We start from the raw sequence: 20884 nt of genomic DNA, 5'->3' as shown, positions 1-20884 counted from the left end.
GATATTATTTTTATCTCCCAAGTGAACACAAAGTTATTGTTGCTCGGTATGCTACTTTCTTGGAAAAAGAATTTATTTCTAAAGAAAATAGTGGGAGTAAAGTAAGTCTTGAAGAAATTATAGACTCTACAAACAGGTTGGAAGATGAACAGTTGGACAATGAGACAGTGCCACAAGCACAAGTGTCTCCTTCATCCGGGACTGCTCAAGAAACGCGAGATCAACGTAAGTCTACAAGAATACATCGAGAGCCAAACAGATATGGTTGGCTGGTAACCCAAGATGAGGAAGTGCTACTCATCGAAGATGATGAACCGTCGACTTACGAGGAAGCAGTTGCTTCAAATGATTCTGAGAAATGGCTGGAAGCCATGAAATCTGAAATGGACTCCATGTACACCAACCAAGTTTGGGAGTTGGTTGATGTGCCAGTTGGGGTAAAACCCATAGGGTGTAAATGGATTTTCAAGAAAAAGATTGACATGGATGGGAACATAAGTACCTATAAAGCTAGGCTTGTGGCAACGGGTTTCAATCAACGTCATGGAATTGACTATGATGAAACATTTTCGCCTGTTGCAATGCTTAAGTCCATTAGAATTTTGCTAGCTATAGCAGCTTACAAGGACTACGAGATTTGGCAAATGGATGTTAAAACTGCTTTCCTAAATGGAAGGTTACAGGAGGAAGTATATATGGTACAACCTCCTGGTTTTATAAAATCCGAGAACGCCAATAAAGTATGTAAGCTCAAGAAGTTCATTTATGGACTAAAGCAAGCATCTCGGAGTTGGAATCTGCGATTTGACGAAGCCATTAAAGATTTTTCTTTCGTCAAGAATCCAGAAGAACCTTGCGTTTACAAGAAGGTTAGTGGGAGCAAGATTACGTTCCTAGTGTTGTATATTGATGATATACTTTTTATAGGCAATGACATCCCTAGTCTAGAATCTACCAAGACTTGATTGGAAGAGTGTTTCTCAATGAAAGATGTTGGAGATGCAACTTATGTCTTAGATATTAGAATATATTGAGATAGACAAAGCAGGTTACTAGGGTTGAGTCAAGGTGTATACATTGCTAAAATGCTGAATAGATTCAATATGCAGGACTCCAAGAGAGGATATTTACCAGTGTCACATGGTGTGCATCTTTCCAAGGCTATATGTCCAGGAACACAAGAGAAAAGAAGTAGAATGGACAAGATACCTTATGCTTCGGCTATAGGGTCCATAATGTATGCTATGATATGCACTCGACAGATGTCTCGTATGCATTAAGCATGATGAGTAGATATCATTCAGATCCTGGAGAGGGTCATTGGATTACGGTAAAGGCTATCCTCAAATATCTTAGAAAAATAAAGAATATGTTCTTAGTTTTTGGAGGAGACGAGGAATTAGTCGCTAGAGGATATACTGACGCAAGTTTTCAGACAGATCTGGATGATATGAAATCGTAGCAAGGATATGTGTTTTGTCTGAATGGTGCAGCTGTTTGCTGGAGGAGTTCCAAGCAGGACACAGTTGCAGATTCAACAGCTGAGTCTGAGTACATAGCAACTTCAGAGGCAGTAAAGAAAGTTGTGTGGATCAAGAACTTCATAGCGAAACTTGAAGTGGTTTCTAGCATTGTTGATCCAGTTGTACTATATTGTGACAATAATGCGGTCATAACACAGGCAAAGGAGCCAAGGTCTCACCAACGATCCAAGTATGTACTAAGGAAGTATCACCTCCTTAGAGAGATTGTTCAGAGGGGTGATGTGTTGGTTAGCAGAGTAGATACCAGCGAGAATATCGCAGACCCACTTACAAAGGCCTTACCTCTACAGAAACATGAGACCCATGTGAGGAGCCTAGGACTGAGAGTCCGTAGTGTTTGGCAATAGTGCAAGTGGGAGATTGTTAGTGTATGCACTTATGTGCCAAGACACTACTTATGTATTTTGTGGATAAATAATAATTATTTAATAAAGGCAAGAATTTATCATTAATTATTTACTTTTCTGTACGTATATGATTAATGATAAAGTCCCACAGATTAATGGGTATATTAATCTGAAAGCAGTCCTTGATCGGATAGATATCTAGAGGGGACATGGATATCTAGATCAACGCTGAGTATGACTAGGTCGAGATAGACCGGAGGGATGGATATCCAAGTTGTACTTGGGGTGCCTTGAGTTTAGAGGTACACTGGACACGATCCGCTCAAGAGGAGACCACATATTAAGCATCATTGGTTATTCCTCTTATAAACGAGTGTAACTAATCTTTTGACTTGAGACCTTCATTTATTCTATGCGTGGAGTTATGTACTTTGACGCCGTTAAAAGCAGTCTTTAATCGGATTATGATTAATACGGTAGTTGGGTGTATGACAAAGCGTAGAGAGAATAATGTTGAGTCAATAGAGGATTCATCGCTCTCTTGGATTAGGAGTTAACATCCTGGCCGCTTGATAGAGATATTAGTGACTCAAAATCCATGGCCATGGGAGGAATGATTTATCATTCAAGAGGAGTCTATTATATCTTGGAAATCAAGTAAAACAATTAATTTGATAATGATGCATAATGTATCGAATTAATTGGGATGTAGGCTTTAGATGAAGAGATTGAATTACACAGTAATCGGTTCATAGTGGTTTACAGTTTATGACTGATATTAATTTTATCGCGTTGGGTGGCTAAAAACTGTTGCTAGACGGTTACCTTAGTCTGTGTATGGATTTACACTGCCTTCGTGTATAAAACCTAGAGGGTCGCACGCATAGCACGTAGACATGAACAAGAGTATCGGAAGCGAGTCGAGATCAAGATCAAATATGGATTTATTTGATACAAAGAAGAGAGAATTCGAATAGCCATAATCATGATGATTAATGGAGAATTCGAAAAGTCATCATAATGATAATTAATGAAGAATTTGAAGAGTTATCATAATGAAGGTCATAAATGAAGAATTTATGGAGCCTATAACTCTTCATCTTCCTTATTAATGAAGATCATAAATGATGAATTAATTGAAGACTTAACTCTTCGTATTCCTTGGAAGCTATAAATAGTCATCCTCGGAAAGATTCAAGGTAAGGATTTCATTCTCTCTGTTTCTCCTTCGTCAACTTCGTCTTCCACCGGAAGAGATCGGTAGTGCTTCCAAGACTTTGTCGATCCAAGTGGCTAGCACCTAACGGATCGTGTCGAGTTCGTGATCTAGTGCGCGTGGATACCGCTAGAGGAGTCACACGTGGGGCTCTTATCTGTCTTATTTGTCTATCTGTCTGTGATATCATTCACACCTATCGAGGACTCGAGGTATGTTTTATATTATTTTTGTGTAAAACTATATGTACCACGAAAAGATCCATGATTTATTATATGTCTTCCGCTGCGCTCTGAACCCAACAGTTAAGTCTATGGTAATATGGTCTCAATAGTTCTTCCCACATCCGATATCCTACTTGATCGTACTATGAGATTCTTCCTTGTGTTGTCCTGGTTCTCACCATAAAATTAAAAAGCATTATTGTTTAATTCAACTATTCCTTTCATTGTCACACTGACCTATACAAGGTTGCCAAATGCCACTTAACTCTCATAATTAAGTTGCTAACAACACCATCCCAGTCACTAGCTCGTCGAACCATCACCAACTTCATTACCGCCTAGACACTTGATCCTGTCCGAATGCTGAATCGACGGACGCTGGGGACGTGACGCTCTCTGCTGGCTCCTCGCGCGTTCCGAAGCGCTAAACAGGTCTCCGGCGAACCTGCAAGGAAGCCGGGCCGGGGAGGGGTCCCCGGCGACGGCCCTCCGACGCTCAAGTCAGGCAAGAAGAAGATATGAAGTGGCTCCAAAGATGTTAAGTCGCGTACCGATAGCTCCCCCCTCCCCTTGCGTTTCTGAAGTTTGCGGACTCTTATAGAGTTCCAGGAAAGCTCATGCACACCTACCGAGGTGTACACGTGTCCTCTACCATGCCTGATCCCATATTGCTACAGTCCGAGCACGTCCTTGATGGGACAGAAAGATCTTCCGTATTCTGATTCTGCGTATGGCCTGCTGTCAGAAGGTATTCCCCACTGTCCCATTGTCCTGGTCTGCTTTTCCCCGAGCCGAGCGTCCATCCGCTCGACAGGCATCGATCCGACCGGGCATAGGAGCCCTTTTCCGACCGGGCATAGGTATCACTCCATCGCGTGCTCGGCTGAGACAGTTCATTCACCATTGCTGCTTTAGCCTCGACCGAGCGGGCCTCCCGCTCGGTCCGTTGACCTTGTTTACAATGAGCGTCGGAAACCCGACTCCCTCGTCGGGCTGTCTTTGATTCCGCTCGGATCCGTTCGGCCGATCGCCCCAATATTTATCCGCTCGGTCAATTCTCTGGTTGACCTTTTACTCTTCAACCTTCCCGTGGCGTTGACTCTATTAAATGTGGTCCCCCATTCTTACTGCCGGATCACTTGCCTCCCCTTCAAGTCTAGTCGAAGGAGGCGATTAGTCCGACTGACTGGATCGACGGTCACGCTGAGCGCTGTCTCTATGAATTTATCCTCCGCTCGCCCCCTGGGGGTAGCTATGACTTCAGTCAACGCCGACATCCTTCGGATCCGTCGTCCGCCCGGGGTGTTTATAGTCGCCGGTCTGACTCGATTTTTAACGTCGGAGCTCGACGGTCTTCCGCTCGGAGGGTTTATAGACGCCGGCTCGTCTCTCGATATTTAACGTCGGAGCTCGACGGTCTTCCGCTCGGACGTTTATAGACGCTGGCTCGTCTCTCGATATTTAACGTCGGAGCTCGACGGTCTTCCGCTCGGACGTTTATAGACGCCGGCTCGTCTCTCGATATTTAACGTCGGAGCTCGACGGTCTTCCGCTCGGACGTTTATAGACGCCGGCTCGTCTCCCGATATTTAACGTCGGAGCTCGACGGTCTTCCGCTCGGACGTTTATAGACGCCGGCTCGTCTCTCGATATTTAACGTCGGAGCTCGACGGTCTTCCGCTCGGACGTTTATAGACGCCGGCTCGTCTCTCGATATTTAACGTCGGAGCTCGACGGTCTTCCGCTCGGACGTTTATAGACGCCGGCTCGTCTCTCGATATTTAACGTCGGAGCTCGACGGTCTTTAAGGCTACTTTTAACACAGCCGGTCGGCGAAGATATTTGCTTCCTGCATTACAAGGACATAGGCGACCGAAATGTGTATAAATTTACATTTAGCGCACCTTTCCCCCAGCTCGGATATCGTACTCTCGGCCGAACGGCTCGGGGTCTTCTTCGTCAAGCGCTTGGCTCGGATAACATACTCCCGGCCGAACGGCTCGAGGTCTTCTTTGTCGAGCGCTTGGCTCGAATATTATACCTCCGGCCGAACGGCTCGAGGCCTTCGTTCTCGAGCCTGTGGCTCGGCTAATTAACCTCCGGCCGAACGGCTCGGGGCCTTCGTCATCGAGCGCTTGGCTCGGATAATTTACCTCCGGCAGAACGGCGCGGGGCCTTCGCTTGAGGAACTGAAATTCTATGACCGAAATAAAATACAGCTAGAAAACTAACCTGCCGACCAGCAGAGGATCTGATTCAGTTTCTCGACTCCCGAATACCCGTGGAGTGAGGATACGATGTACTCATCGAAACCCATCAAGGCCATGAGGATGGCAGAATTTTTCGGTCGCCCGTCTTTGCGTTCCAAATAATGGGAACCCGAGCGGAGCTTCTCGATGACTTTGGAGGGGCCCGCTTAAGGAGTCTTCAACTTGCCCATCTCTTCCAACCGGCTTTGCCTTTTTCCATACTAGGTTGCCGACCCGTAATGCCCTTGGGCAAGTGGTGCTTCCCCTTGACTGCCGACCGGACCTTTATCTCGGCCACATGTTGAGATATTTTCCGGTCGGAGATGTACTTCCGCTCGGCCTAATGATGCTGTCGTCGCCTGTTGCTCGAGGCGTTCGGCTTGCGCTTTTTGTTTCTGCTGCTCCACGGGCTTAGCTGCTCTTGCCTTGATTAGAGCATCCAATCCCTCTTGAGAGAGTGTCACGGTGTGTGGTCGTCCAGCTTCGTCCATCTCTTCCACTCAGATGCAGGCGCGTTCCCACAGACGGCGCCAATTTGATCCTGTCCGAATGTTGAATCGACGGACGCTGGGGATGTGACGCTCTCTGCTGGCTCCTCGCGTGCTCCGAAGCACTAAACAGGTCTCCGGCGAACCTGCAAGGAAGCCGAGCCGGGGAGGGGTCCCCGGCGACGGCCCTCCGACGCTCAAGTCAGGCAAGAAGAAGATATGAAGTGGCTCCAAAGATGTTAAGTCGCGTACCGATAGCTCCCCCCTCCCCTTGCGTTTCTGAAGTTTGCAGGCTCTTATAGAGCTCCAGGAAAGGTCATGCACACCTACCGAGGTGTACACATGTCCTCTACCATGCCTGACCCCATACTGCTACAGTCCGAGCACGTCCTTGATGGGACAGAAAGATCTTCCGTATTCTGATTCTGCGTATGGCCTGCTGTCAGAAGGTATTCCCCACTGTCCCATTGTCCTGGTCTGCTTTTCCCCGAGCCGAGCGTCCATCCGCTCGACAGGCATTGATCCGACCGGGCATAGGAGCCCTTTTCCGACCGGGCATAGGTATCACTCCATCGCGTGCTCGGCTGAGACAGTTCATTCACCATTGTTGCTTTAGCCTCGGCCGAGCGGGCCTCCTGCTTGGTCCGTTGACCTTGTTTACGATGAGCGTCGGAAACCCGACTCCCCCGTCGGGCTGTCTTTGATTCCGCTCGGATCCGTTCGGCCGGTCGCCCCAATATTTATCCGCTCGGCCAATCCTCTGGTTGACCTTTTACTCTTCAACCTTCCCGTGGCGTTGACTCTATTAAATGTGGTCCCCCATTCTTACTGCCGGATCAACACTAAATATTGACATAGTTGGAAATATGAATGAAATAAAGAAGAGAAGACAAAGAAATTTTATTATGTATGGGTTTTAGTATCATATTAAAAATTTTTTGATTTTATTATTGGTTTAAATTATGACACACACATTGATATTGTAAATATATGCATAGAGAAAGACTCTCTCACACGTGGGTGCGTAGGGGTAGGTGCAAATCCAAGGTTGACTCATGTACGAGCACGACCTGCGCATGTCAATGTTTTGCCATCTGAATATCCTTTTGCTATCTGCTTAAAAGTGTAACGGAAGCATTAATATGATATTAATGATCATTCTGCAATGTCTCGGTATTAATGACGACATTAAACTCATTAATGGTGATTTCGTAACGTCTCAACATTAATGAAGATATTAAACCCATTAATGACGATATTAAACCTAGTATTAAAAAATCATAATTTGGTTATTTATTGTAGGCAAGGTGAGAGCTCCTATATAAGGAGGTTGGATCTTAGCAAAGGGAGAAGCAGAAGCAGAAGCTAAAGCAAAAGAATTCCTCCACCTTCATTCTCCGATTCTTTTTCTCTCAATCGTGCATTTGCTCGGCTAAACTACTCGTGATAGCACTCAGGTACATTCTCAGTTCGCTGCGTACAACCAGTACTTAGTTGTGTGCGTGGTTCTATCATTGTATCCTAGGAAACAGACAACCCGAGAGAACCTCGAACCACAGTCGGAGGTGGAGAGAATCTGCTTCAAGGAAACTGCGTTGAGCGCAGGCCTCGATATCCTCCTCGACGAATTCTTTTTTCGATTCTGCTATGCACCGCACCAACTCGACGACTTGGGGAAGAACTAGCCCCGCTAGCAGCCTTAGATTATCAACTCAGGTCATCTTAATAGATAAGTTGAATTTAATTTGATGTATTTAAATTCGGCTAATTCCCCAATATCTCCGGCAACAGATTGTCCAAGAATCTTGAAACAAATTTCTGTTGGATCGAAAGTGTTAGAGGGGGGGTGAATAGCGCTCGTGGCTTTCACGTTCGTTTCGGAAAACTTTGAGTAATATGCGGTGGAATAATAAAACACAAGCACAGAAACACACCAAGGGTTTTACTTGGTTCGGAGCCTGTGGTGACTCCTACTCCAAGGCTCACGCTCATTGAGCATTTACTTTGGACAATCACTATAAGCTCGAAAATATACAATTTTAATTTACAATACAAAGCAAAATGGAAATTATACCAACAATGAAAAATAGAGAGTTTGAAGCTTCAAGTCGTCAGTGTCGAGTTACAGCTTTATAGAATCAATCTTTAAGCAGCACACGGAAGAAGGATTGTCAGTTTTCGTTGTCTTTGGCTCCTGCTCGAACTGGGCTTAAGTAGCCCGTGGAGGGCGCCTCCAATACCATGGAGGGTGCCCTCAATCCCACCGAAACCGCAGTGTGGATGAGCTCCAAACTAGTCGCTGCTTATCCGCCTGAGGTTGCCTCCAACCTGCATGGAGGGTGCCCTCGCGCCTTGCTGCGAGGTCATCTCTGCAAGTGACCCGAGGCGCCTCCAAGCTCCATGGAGGGTGCCTCAGGTACTGTTCATCCGAGGCAAATGTGTCCATTTCGCTTCCTGTAAAATACATTAGTCCGAGAAACTAACCATACTCTGTAAAAAAAAAATTTAGCACAATATAGACATGATAAATAAAGTATTTGAAAGTCTCCAAACTTTCCGATTCTAACTTCGGATTTCCATCCGGAAACCCTAGGTAAAATCAACGCCTACTGTTCCCTCACCGGAGAATACGTCCTCCACTCAGGAGAGTTTACCTGTTTTCAGTTGATCCTCCAGACCAATTGGACTTTTGCTCAGTGCCCGAAGCTCCAGGACTTTCTGCTAGACGTCCGCTCCATGACCCGTCCAGTCTTCCACCTGGTTCGCGACACCAGGACTTTCCACCTAGAGTCCCCAACTCTAGGACTTTTGCCCGAAGCCCTCGACCCGCCAAAACTTTCCGCTTAGGGTTACCACCCCCTAGAATTTTCAACCTGCCTAACCATAACTAGGACTTTTACCTAAGTACACTTAGGACTTTCCTGCAATCTCATCAAACTTATTAGATAACAAGACAACCTAACTTTGAACCCTTTGACATAATCAAAACACAGGTTTGACTGTCGGATGCTTCCCGCACCAATAATTTTATTTTGTTAAAATGGTCATAGAACAAAGTGTTGGGATGCAACAGACTCAACACATTAAGGCCTACTCCACCCAGATTGGAACTGTACTAATTATCCATGGGGAAAAGTCAGAGACTTTCTGCTAGACGTCCGCTCCACGACCCGTCCAGTCTTCCACCTGGTTCGCGACACCAGGACTTTCCACCTAGAGTCCCCAACTCAAGGACTTTTGTCCGAAGCCCTCGACCCGCCAAGACTTTCCGCTTAGGGTTACCACCCCCTAGAATTTTCAACCTGCCTAACCATAGCTAGGACTTTTACCTAAGTACACTTAGGACTTTCCTGCAATCTCATCAAACTTATTAGATAACAAGACAACCTAACTTTGAACCCTTTGATATAATCAAAACACAGGTTCGACTGTCGGATGCTTCTCGCGTCAATAATTTTATTTTGTTAAAATGGTCATAGAACAAAGTGTTGGGATGCAACAGACTCAACACATTAAGGCCTACTCCACCCAGATTGGAACTGTACTAATTATCCATGGGGAAAAGTCAGAGACTTTCTGCTAGACGTCCGCTCCACGACCCGTCCAGTCTTCCACCTGGTTCGCGACACCAGGACTTTCCACCTAGAGTCCCCAACTCTAGGACTTTTGCCCGAAGCCCTCAACCCGCCAAGACTTTCCGCTTAGGGTTACCACCCCCTAAAATTTTCAACCTGCCTAACCATAGCTAGGACTTTTACCTAAGTACACTTAAGACTTTCCTGCAATCTCATCAAACTTATTAGATAACAAGACAACCTAACTTTGAACCCTTTGACATAATCAAAACACAGGTTCGACTGTCGGATGCTTCCCGCACCAATAATTTTATTTTGTTAAAATGGTCATAGAACAAAGTGTTGGGATGCAACAGACTCAACACATTAAGGCCTACTCCACCCAGATTGGAACTGTACTAATTATCCATGGGGAAAAGTCAGAGACTTTCTGCTAGATGTCCGCTCCACGACCCGTCCAGTCTTCCACCTGGTTCGCGACACCAGTGTTAGAGTGTATACTAAAAGCCTAGCTTTTGGTATAAACATTTATCTAGAAATAAGAATCACATTGGTCAAATGACTACATTTATGATAAATGTAGTTGTTCAATTAATTTACATTGTAGATAACATGGTGTGTGGTGTCACACACAGAAGATCATGTTATCAGTACCTTATAAATTATAAACAGTAGCTCACGACCAAGATGGAAAGGAACAAACCATTGGAAGGTCGTAGTGTAATTAGGTATTAGTTTATCTTAACTATATAATTACACTAGTACACTTAAAGTGTATTGAGTAGGACCATTTGATGTCGTTCCTTTTATACTGACTTAATAAAGGAACAAAGACCTCAGTTATTATGGAAGCGTGTGCTCTTAATCCTAATATAATAACAAGCACATATATTTGATATTTATTTCTTTAATTTATCAATGGGTGAGATTTAGTTCGATAAATCAATAAGCCCGATAAGTTGGGAAATGATATCACTTATAGTGTGTGTTGTTGATTATAGAAGGAAACTGTGTCCTAGTGATCTAGATTGAGAATGTCCCCAAGAGGAGCTCATAAGGATTGTCATGTTAAACCCTGCAGGTGGACTTAGTCCGACATGACGATGAAGTTGAGTGGTACTACTCTTGGAGCTAGATATTAATTAAGCGAGTTGTCAGTAACTTACTTAATTAATGGACATTTGTTATCTTAAACACAGGGAGACTAACACACTCATGATAAGAAGGAGCCCAAAATGTAATTTGGGATTGGTGCGGTAGTTCAATAATAGTTCTCTAGTGGAATGAATTATTATTGATAAAATTAAGTTGTGTGTTCGGGGCGAGCACGGGATGCTTAATTTTATCGGGAGACCAAAACCAATTCCTCCTCTCGGTCCCTATCGTAGCCTCTTAATTATAGAGTACTATACCCACCTATACCCACCTTCTTACCCATCCTATAGGGGCCGGCCAAGCTAGCTTGGAGACCAAGCTAGGGCCGGCCATGGGTATGTTCATGGGTGAATTCATGTGGTCGGCCCTATTAAATAAAAAGGAATTTTAAATTTTAAAATTTTTCTAATGTGGATAATATAATTTAAAAGAGAGTTTAAAAATTTAAATCCTTCCTTTTATAAGATTCTACAAAAGATTAAGAGAAAAGTTAAAATCTCTTTCCTTATTTGTAGATTAAAATGTTGATTTTAATTTTGGTAAAAACTTTCCTTTTAATTATATTCATGATTTAAAAGAAAGTTTAAAAATTAAAAATTCTCTTTTATTAGTTTCTACAAAAGATTAAGAAAAGATTTAATATCTTTCCTTATTTGTAGATTGAAAGGAGATTTTAATTTTTTAGAGATAACTTTTCTTTTTGGAAATTATCCACATGTTTAAAAGAAAGATTTTAATTTATAAAATTTCTTTTTATTAACCAATCATGAAGGGATTAAAATTATTGAAGAAATTTTTATAAATTTCTAGAAACAAATTAGGAAGTTTTAATTTTTGTTTTAATTAAAACTCTCCTTGTTTTGGGGAGAAAAGTGGCCGACCATTATAATTTGAAAAGAGAAAATTATTTTAATTAAATAAATTTTCCTTTTCAATGGCAAAAGAATTAAGGAAGTTTTTATTAAATTTTCCTTATTTGCCAAGACCAAGGATTATAAAAGAGGGGGTAGAGGAGGCTTCAAGGTGAACGACTCTATTCTATTTTTCCTCTCTTTTCTCCTTGGGTGTGGCCGGCCCTTTCTTTCCTCTCCTCTCCTTTGTGTGGCCGAAACCTTCTCATGGTGGAGATAGCTTTGGAGGCCGGATCTAAGAAGGAGAAGGAGAGAAAAGAAGCATCTTTTCTAGCATCCCTTGGAGCATGGTGGTGGTGGCCGAACCTCTTCATCCTAGGAGAAGTTTTGATGGCCGAAACTTGTAAGGAAGAAGAAGGTGCTTGGTGGTTCTCATCTCGGAAGATCGTTGCCCACACAACGTCCGAGGTTAGAAGAGGAATACGGTAGAAGATCAAGAGGTCTTTCTAAAAGGTATAACTAGTAATTTTTATTTCCGCATCATACTAGTTATTTTTGGAAATAATACTAAATACAAGAGACATACGATTCTAGTGTTTCGATTTTGTTTTCGATATAGTGTTTCTTTGTTTTTTTCCTTGTGATTTGATTGTTCTTTTCGGTTGACCTAAAGTTATTTTAGGAAATTAAATATTAGCTTTCTATAAAAAGTTTTGTCTAGTCGGTGGTGGTTGCTCCCATATCTAAGAAGGTCGTGTGCCTCGCCACGTCAGTACTGGGAACCAATTATGGAAATTAATATTTAATGGAATTAATAACTTAAGGTGATTTGGGTCGAACGTGTTAAGTTCCGCAGGAGACCCAAGTCAAAACCTAAAAGAACAAATAGATTAAGTTTTGGATCAAACGTGTTAAGTTTCACAGGCGATCCAAAATTTAATTTAAAAGAACACATGGTAGCTAGGAAAAGGTTCAGACCTTTGTACAAAATTTTTGTACAGTGGAACCTCTAGGTTTTCCGAGTAGCAACCAACAACCAGGACTTTCCACCTAGAGCCCCCAACTCTAGGACTTTTGCCCGAAGCCCTCGACCCGCCAAGACTTTCCGCTTAGGGTTACCACCCCCTAGAATTTTCAACCTGCCTAACCATAGCTAGGACTTTTACCTAAGTACACTTAGGACTTTCCTGCAATCTCATCAAACTTATTAGATAACAAGACAACCTAACTTTGAACCCTTTGACATAATCAAAACACAGGTTCGACTGTCGGATGCTTCCCGCACCAATAATTTTATTTTGTTAAAATGGTCATAGAACAAAGTGTTGGGATGCAACAGACTCAACACATTAAGGCCTACTCCACCCAGATTGGAACTGTACTAATTATCCATGGGGAAAAGTCAGAGAAGTTCACTAGAGTGAACTTTAAGATGTGGCAGCAGAAGACGCTCTTCTACTTGACCATACGCAATCTGGCTAGGTTCTTGACCGAGGACCCACCCAAGCATGTTGAGGATGTTGATGCGCAGACTATCAATGCAATGGAAGCATGGGCTCATTCTAAGTTCTTTTACAGAAACTACATCTCCAACTGCCTTGCTGACTCGTTGTACGCTGTGTATAGCATGAAGAGAACAGCTAAGGAGTTGTGGAAGTCCCTGGATAAGAAGTACAAGACGTAGGATACAGGGGCCAAGAAGTTCATCGTGGGATGATTCCTGGACTACAAGATGGTTGACTCTAAGATGGTGGTCAACCAAGTTCAAGAGATTCAGGTGATCTTGTACGAGATCCACTCAGAAGGGATGGTTCTGAGTGAAACCTTCCGCTGCTATCATTGAGAAGCTACCTTCCAGCTGGAAGGGTTTCAAGAACTACCTGAAGCACAAGCAAAAAGAGATGAATGTGGAGGAACTCATTGTTAGATTTCGCATTGAAGAAGACAATAAGAGTTTAGAGAGAAAGTTGTTCTCTCAGGCTACTGTGAAAGCCAACGTGGTCGAGCACTGTCAAAACTCAAAATGAAAAAACCCAAAGACTTCCAAGATAAGACCCAGAGGAGACATTAAGAAATTCTCTGGGAAGTGCTTCAACTGTAGTCGAGCCGGTCACAAATTGTCGAAATGTAGAAAGTCGAAGAAGAAACAGGAGGCCAACCTGAAGGAGGATCCAGAAATGGACAACCTCTGTGCTATTGTCTCTGAACTGAACCTAGTCAGTTTAGACTCGTGGCAATAGTGGATTGATACTAGAGCCACCAGACATATTTACTGCAATAAGAAATTGCTCCACAACTTTGAAGAAGTCAATGGAGACAAGTTGTTCATGGGGAACTCAGCAACCTCAGACATCATGAGCCAAGGAAAAGTGGTGCTGAAGTTGACCTCGAGCAAGGATCTTATTCTGAACAATGTGTTGTACGTTCTAGAAATTTGGAAGAATCTAGTATCTGAATCACTATTAAGCAAGCATGACTTTCATATTTTTTTTGAGTCAGACAGAGTTATACTGTCTAAGAATAGAATATTTATAGGAAGAGACTAAGTATCTGATGTGATATTTAAGCTCAATGTAATGGTCATTAGACCTAAGATAAATAATGATGAAAGCTTTTCTATTTATATACTTGAGTCTTTATGTTTGTGGCATGGTAGATTATGACATGTTAACTACGATGTGTTGCATAGATTAATAAACATGCAAAGTATACCTACATTTCACCTTGACCTAAAACACAAGTGTAAGATTTGTGTTGAAGCGAAAATGACAAGGTCATCTTTTCAACATGTTGAGAGAAGCAACGAACTATTCAGGCTAATTCACACCGACGTGTCCAACCTTAAAGCTACACCAACACATGGTGGAAATAAATATTTCATCACTTTTGTAGATGATAATACAAAATATTGTTATATGTATCTTCTCAAAAGTAAGGATCAAGTTATAGAGAAATTTGCTCTCTATAAGAATAAGGTTGAAGACTAACTTAATAGAAAGATTACGGTGGTTCGAAGTGGTTGGGGTGGTGAATATGTATCACCGTTCGCTAAGTTGTGTGTTGAACATGGGATCAAACATGAAACAACAGCTCCTTATACACCTCAACAAAATGGTGCTGCTCAGCGGAAGAACCACACTCTAAAGGAGATGATGAATGCTCTTCTGTTGAGCTCTAGACAGCCAGAGTTCATGTGAGGGGAAGATGTGTTAACGGCTAATTACCTTTTAAATAAGATGCCCCGGAAGAAAATAGATAAGAGCCCTTATGAGTTGTAGAATGGAAGGAAATCATCCTACAAATATTTATGAATGTGGGGGTGACTTACCAAAGTTTTTATGCCTAATTCGAAAAGGATTAAGATATGATCAAAGACTATTAATTGCATATTTATTGGATATGCACATAATAGCAGTGTTTATCGATTTTTTGTGTATGAGTCACAAATATCGGATATACACAAGAACTTGATAATAGAATCAAGAAATGCCTCATTCTTCAAGCATGTGTTTACATATAAGACCCAAGAGAATGCTAGCTCCTCAAAATGGGCATGTGAAACACAAGGCGAAGAAGATAATGATGAGCAAGCCGAGGTTGAGCTCAGACAGAGCAAAAGAACTCGGATAGAAAAATCCTACGGATCAGATTTTATCACTTTCATGTTGGGAACTAAGCCCTGAAGTTACTCAGAAGCAATAAGTGATTCTAATAAACCTCACTGAAGAGAGGCAATTGCATCTGAGATAGAATCTATTTTGCAAAATCACACTTGGGAACTTATAGATCTTCCTCCGGGAAGTAAACCACTAGGTTACAAGTGGATCTTCATAAAGAAAATGAAGTTAGATGACATAATTGATAAGTATAAGGCTAGATTGGTAATCAAAGGATACTAACAATGAGAAGACCTTGATTACTTTGATACATATTCTTTGGTGTTGAGAATAACTTTCATAAGAGTATTGTTGGCTATAGTCGCTCTATGGAATCTCAAAATATATTAGAGAGATTTAGAAGAGAAAATCTACATAGAGCAACTTGAAGGGTTTTCTATGTCACGCCCTGAGGGAGTCTCTGTCCTAAGAAATTTCGGCAGCACCTCCCCTGTACGGGTGACAATCTGAAGCACTTCTACAGGCATAATATACCTCAGCCACATGCGGCTAGAATCATAACAATAAAAGAAAACAAACACCACGCAGTTAATATCGAATTCAGCCTCTGGCTGACACAACCACGCAGTTAAAAGTAAGCAGCCCACTCGGCTGTACCAAAACCAAAACACAACAAAAACTGACAGAAACCAAATACAACCAAACACAAAACTGCTAGCCGGCTAGGCTTACACAACCAACAACATAACACCCGGAAACAAAATCAGAACACAAATCGAAATACAGAAATTTCATACACCAAGATAAAACAACAGAAAGGCAGCGATATGTCTTCGTGGGGACCAGCAGACAGGATGCTCCAAGCGACACCATAAATAACCTGGTACCTGAAAAGATAGTGTCCACGGGGGTGAGTTCAACAACTCAGCGAATACCAATAGACATGCCTAGTAAGATATATCTAACAGCAATAAACATGGAATACAGCTTCCGAATAATATATAGGAAATATACAAAACTGAAAAGTAACCAAGGAAGCTGTACTCACCAGGAACTCCTATCCTGAACTAAAGGGTCATCAAACCGATACGCAGTATGTCTCCTGTATGCATGTCAAACAAATGCATCCACCAAAATGCAGCATATAAGTGCAGCAAACACAAATAAATAAAAGCAATCAATGCATGTGATGACCGTGCACTCTAACATCACTGCTCCTGAACAGTGACCGAGTGGACGGAATGCTGTCGGAGTACTCCTGTCCTGTGACCCCAAATCATAAATGGGGGAGCTCAATGCTCTCATCTCCCGGTACACGATGACGGGGAGGAAATCTCTACCGGCTACCACGCTGAGTCACCTGACCAACGGAGCCAAACAGAGTCCACCATCTGCCGGCTACCACGCTGCTACACTAAATGCCGGAGCCAAACAGAACGGAACTGTCTGCCGGCTACCACGCTGAGTCATATGACCAACGGAGCCAAACAGCAGAACCGCCACACACCTGCCTGATATACCACTAAACCATGAGTGGGGGTGTGTGCAGTACATGTAACTGGCGATGGGCTCAACCATAGTGGAGCCGACAATCGCACAGCATGCAATCATGATGCATGTCACTATACATAGCAAAAACTGATCAACATAACCATATCCATATATACAAAATGGGTACTGTAAAAGCGATGGTCACATACCAAAATCTAGAGTACACAGGTCAGATAGAATATCAAAACATATGTCCCGAACATAACAAGTATGGTATATCCTGATCAGCATAGAAAAATCCATATATATATAATATGGGTACCACAGTATCAATAGGTCAAATCCACGGATCCAGGATATACAAGTCCTCTAAGGTATAACAACCTAGATCCTAAACATATCCCCCTTCCATAACATATGTACCAACTATATACACAGATCAAAGAATCAAGGTCTAGGTACACGAATCATATATATGATATACAAATAGAGGTACTCAAATCTGGTATGGCACAAAAACCTAAGTATCAGATAATTTAGATACACATGCCAGAAACAAAAAAATCCAGAACCTAATCTTAACCTCAGTAAAGCATGGTATGTCACTCTAGAAACTAAGATACTCATGGCAATAAGATACTCATGGCAACAAATCACGAGATATAAGCATGGACACATCACAGGCGACAAACCTAACATGCTATAGATATCAAACAGTGACATACCAAAGGCAAACATGTTCATTGCTTGTAGTTATAAAATACTATGCATATCCAAATGACAATTTCATAAAAGATAAGTCAAGAGGTACCCGCCTCCAATGTAGATCGTGTTGTATGCCCTCAAATCAGAGCTCTTGTCTCAACTCAAAAACCCAAAACAAACATCCAACTTCCTTCCTCACAACCTTGATAGTTGATCCACATCACACAACTCTGCAGAAAAGAACCTTACTGTTGGAATCAACGAATCAAGAACAAGATCAAGCAATGGAATTTATGGATCAAACATCAACCCAACTCACCTTTTGATTTAGCCGGAGAAGTGTTGCCTCAGCCTATAGCTCCCTGTTGGAGCAAATCTACTGTTGGAGTAAGGTAACTAGCCCTACAAGAAGTTACGGCCAGAACTATGTTGCCGACACTGCAAACAAAACTACCATCAGGGACATCCATCTCAGTCAATACCACATCCATAAGTTCGGAGCTCGTACGAATCAAGAACGCAACCAACTGACTTACCCAATTTCACATGCTTGAATTGTGCCGATGCTAGGACACCGGAGATGCCAACACACAGTGATCTAGAGCTAGATCAGAAAGAGGCGACCCGACGGCAACTCTATGGCACTATCAGAAGCATGGCTGCCGAGAGCCCCATGGGTACCTGCGGCCAAAAGTGGAAATCCAACAATGGCAACAAGCAGATCAAAGCGAGGATGCGCAAGAAAGAGGAAATCTAGGGCACGGGAGGAAATCGACAACCCTACCTCGACCGACGGTGTCTCGACCGGAGCAGGCGGCGGTGGAGACAACTAGGGCCCCGGTGCTAGGCAGAGGGGAGGTGGCGCCCGACGACAAGGTGGCGCTCGGCGCCGTCGCTCAGCGAAAAGGAAGAGAAGATGAAGAGGAGGGCTCGGCCGCAGAGGGAAAAGGCGTCGCTAGGGCACGCGAGGAAGGGAAAGAAGGAACTGCCTCGGAGCGATTTTGGGTGCGGCGTCGGGGAGGCATCGGGTAAGAGCACAGCGCAAGGAAGAGAATCCGTGCGGCGCCGGCGGTTAGGGCAGGAGAGTCGGGCGATGGAGAGCTCGGGTGCGCAAGTTCGGCGAGAGAGATGAGGGAATCGGCGAGGATGAGAGGAAATAAAGGAAAAAAGAAAAAGGAATATAAAATAAACATTTCCTCGCTTAAATGGGTCGCCTAAACAGGCTTTTCCCGGACCCCATTTTCATCCCCGTTAACTCGTTCGTACGAGTTCCGAAAAATTCCCAAAAAATTTCCAAAAATTCCGGAAAATTCCCTTATTAATATTTCTATATTTTCCAGTATTTTACATTCTATGCTAGGACAGGAAAATAAGGTTTGTAGATTGGTAAAGTCGTTATATAGCTTAAAACAAGTACCAAAGCAGTGGCATGAGAAATTTGATAATACCATGAAGGAATGTGGATTTAAGATTAATGAATATGATAAATGTGTCTACATGAAAGTCATAGAGAATGACTACGTCATCTTGTGCCTATATGTAAATGACATACTTATCATTGGGAGTAATAATAAGATAATCAAATCCACTAAAGATATGTTAAACTCAAAAGTTGACATGAAAAACATAAGCCTAACTGATGTGATTCTAGGAATCAAAATTCTTAGAACAATAGAAAGACTTGTTCTTAGTTAGTCTCATTACGTGAACAAGATTCTTGAAAATTTTACCAAGGGTGATACTGCATTGGCACGAACGCAAATAGATATGAGTCAACATCTTTTGAAAAATCGAGGTGAAAGTATCTCTCAGATAAAGTACTCTCGAGTGATTGGAAGTCTGATATACCTGATGAGTTATATACGACCAGACTTGGCCTACGCAGTAAGTAAACTGAGTAGATATATGAGTAATCTTAGTGTTGAGCACTGGAAAGGAATAACAAGAGTACTGAGGTACTTGAGGTATACTCATGAATATGGACTGCATTATACGAGATATCCTGCTATGATCGAAAGATACAATGATGCGAGTTAGATATCTGACATAAAAGATTCTAAGTCTATGAGTAGATACGTATTCACTTTGGCAAGTGTAGTCATTTCCTGAAAATCTTTTAAGCAAACGTTAATAACCAGATCCACTATGGAATATGAGTTTATAGTTTTTGACAAATGTGGTGAAGAAGATGAATGACTACGATAATTCTTAGAAGATATTTTGAGATGGCCGAAACCTGTGTCAGTAATTTGCATACATTGTAATAGTCAATCAGCAATTGATCTAGCACAAAGTCATCTGTATAATGGTAAGTCTAGACATATACGTTGTAGACATAATACCATTAGACAACTACTCTCAATGGGAGTTATCACTGTTGACTATGTGAAGTCAAAGGATAACCTATCAGATCCATTATCAAGGGGGTAAATAGAAAGTTAGTTGCAAGCTCATTGCGAGGGATGAATTTGATGTCGTTGTCAGTGATCAGTGCAGAGGGCACCCAACCTATGCTGATTGGAGATCCCAAGAACTAGGTTCAAAGGGATAACTAATTTACACTTACTAGACACACTGTGGGGAATAATCTAATAAAATAGTGACCAAATTAGGGTAAGTCGATGGGCTTTTAATGATCAAGAAGAGTATATGGCTACTCTCGAGGGATCACCTATGTGAGGAAGAAGTGGGGTCGCTTCGAAGAGAATTGGAGGCATAATTCTTAGAGCTTCTCACAGAACTAGGCGTGCTTATAGCCAAGAATGAACACTCATGAGAACTGAGTTGTATCAGGGAGAGTCTTGGGTGAGATTTGTTAATGCTTACACAGACGACGGTACATTTCAAAGACATCATGTTTACTGTCATCCAGTAAGCAAACAGATCTTCAGATGAGAAAGTTCAAAGGATAAACCTACCTATCCTATACTTGACTTAACTGTTGAATACTATCACATACCCTATATTCCATTTATGTGAGGGATTGTTGGAAATGTGAATAGAATAAAGAGGTGGAGACAAAGAGACTCTATTGTGCATGGATTTTAGTCCCACATTAGAAGTCTCTTAGCTTTATTGTTAGTTTAAATTATGGCACATGCATTGATGTTGTAAGCATATGCATAGGGAGAGACTCTCTCATACTTGGGTGTGCAGGGGTGGGTGTAAATTTAGGGCTCGAATTATACTAAACTAAGGTTGACTCGTGTGCAAGCATAGCCTGCGCATGTCGAATACCAGACCGGTGAGGCAAGATTTGCCTAACAGAATGAACCAATATTTTGTCACCTGAATATCTTTTTGCTACCGGCTTAAAAGTGTAACGAAACATTAATATAAAATTAATGATGATTACGTAACGTCTCGACATTAATGGCGACATTAAACTCATTAATGGTGACATTAAACTCATTAATGGTAAC

The 20884-nt window shown here is 42.3% G+C and overlaps 1 long non-coding RNA gene across 1 annotated transcript; it reads right to left on the bottom strand.

The window, feature by feature from the left end:
- Positions 1-17570: 17570 nt before the first annotated feature.
- Positions 17571-18150, bottom strand: LOC122012425. The gene is made up of 3 exons (XR_006120217.1): positions 17999-18150; positions 17782-17900; positions 17571-17692 (listed from the first exon to the last, which is right to left on the bottom strand). It is a non-coding gene; the product is annotated as an uncharacterized LOC122012425 (long non-coding RNA).
- Between the last annotated feature and the right edge of the window lie 2734 nt (positions 18151-20884).

This window comes from Zingiber officinale, chromosome 1A (genome assembly GCF_018446385.1).
Source record: "Zingiber officinale cultivar Zhangliang chromosome 1A, Zo_v1.1, whole genome shotgun sequence".
NCBI lineage: Eukaryota > Viridiplantae > Streptophyta > Magnoliopsida > Zingiberales > Zingiberaceae > Zingiber > Zingiber officinale.
This window is presented reverse-complemented; position numbering and strand designations above follow the sequence as displayed.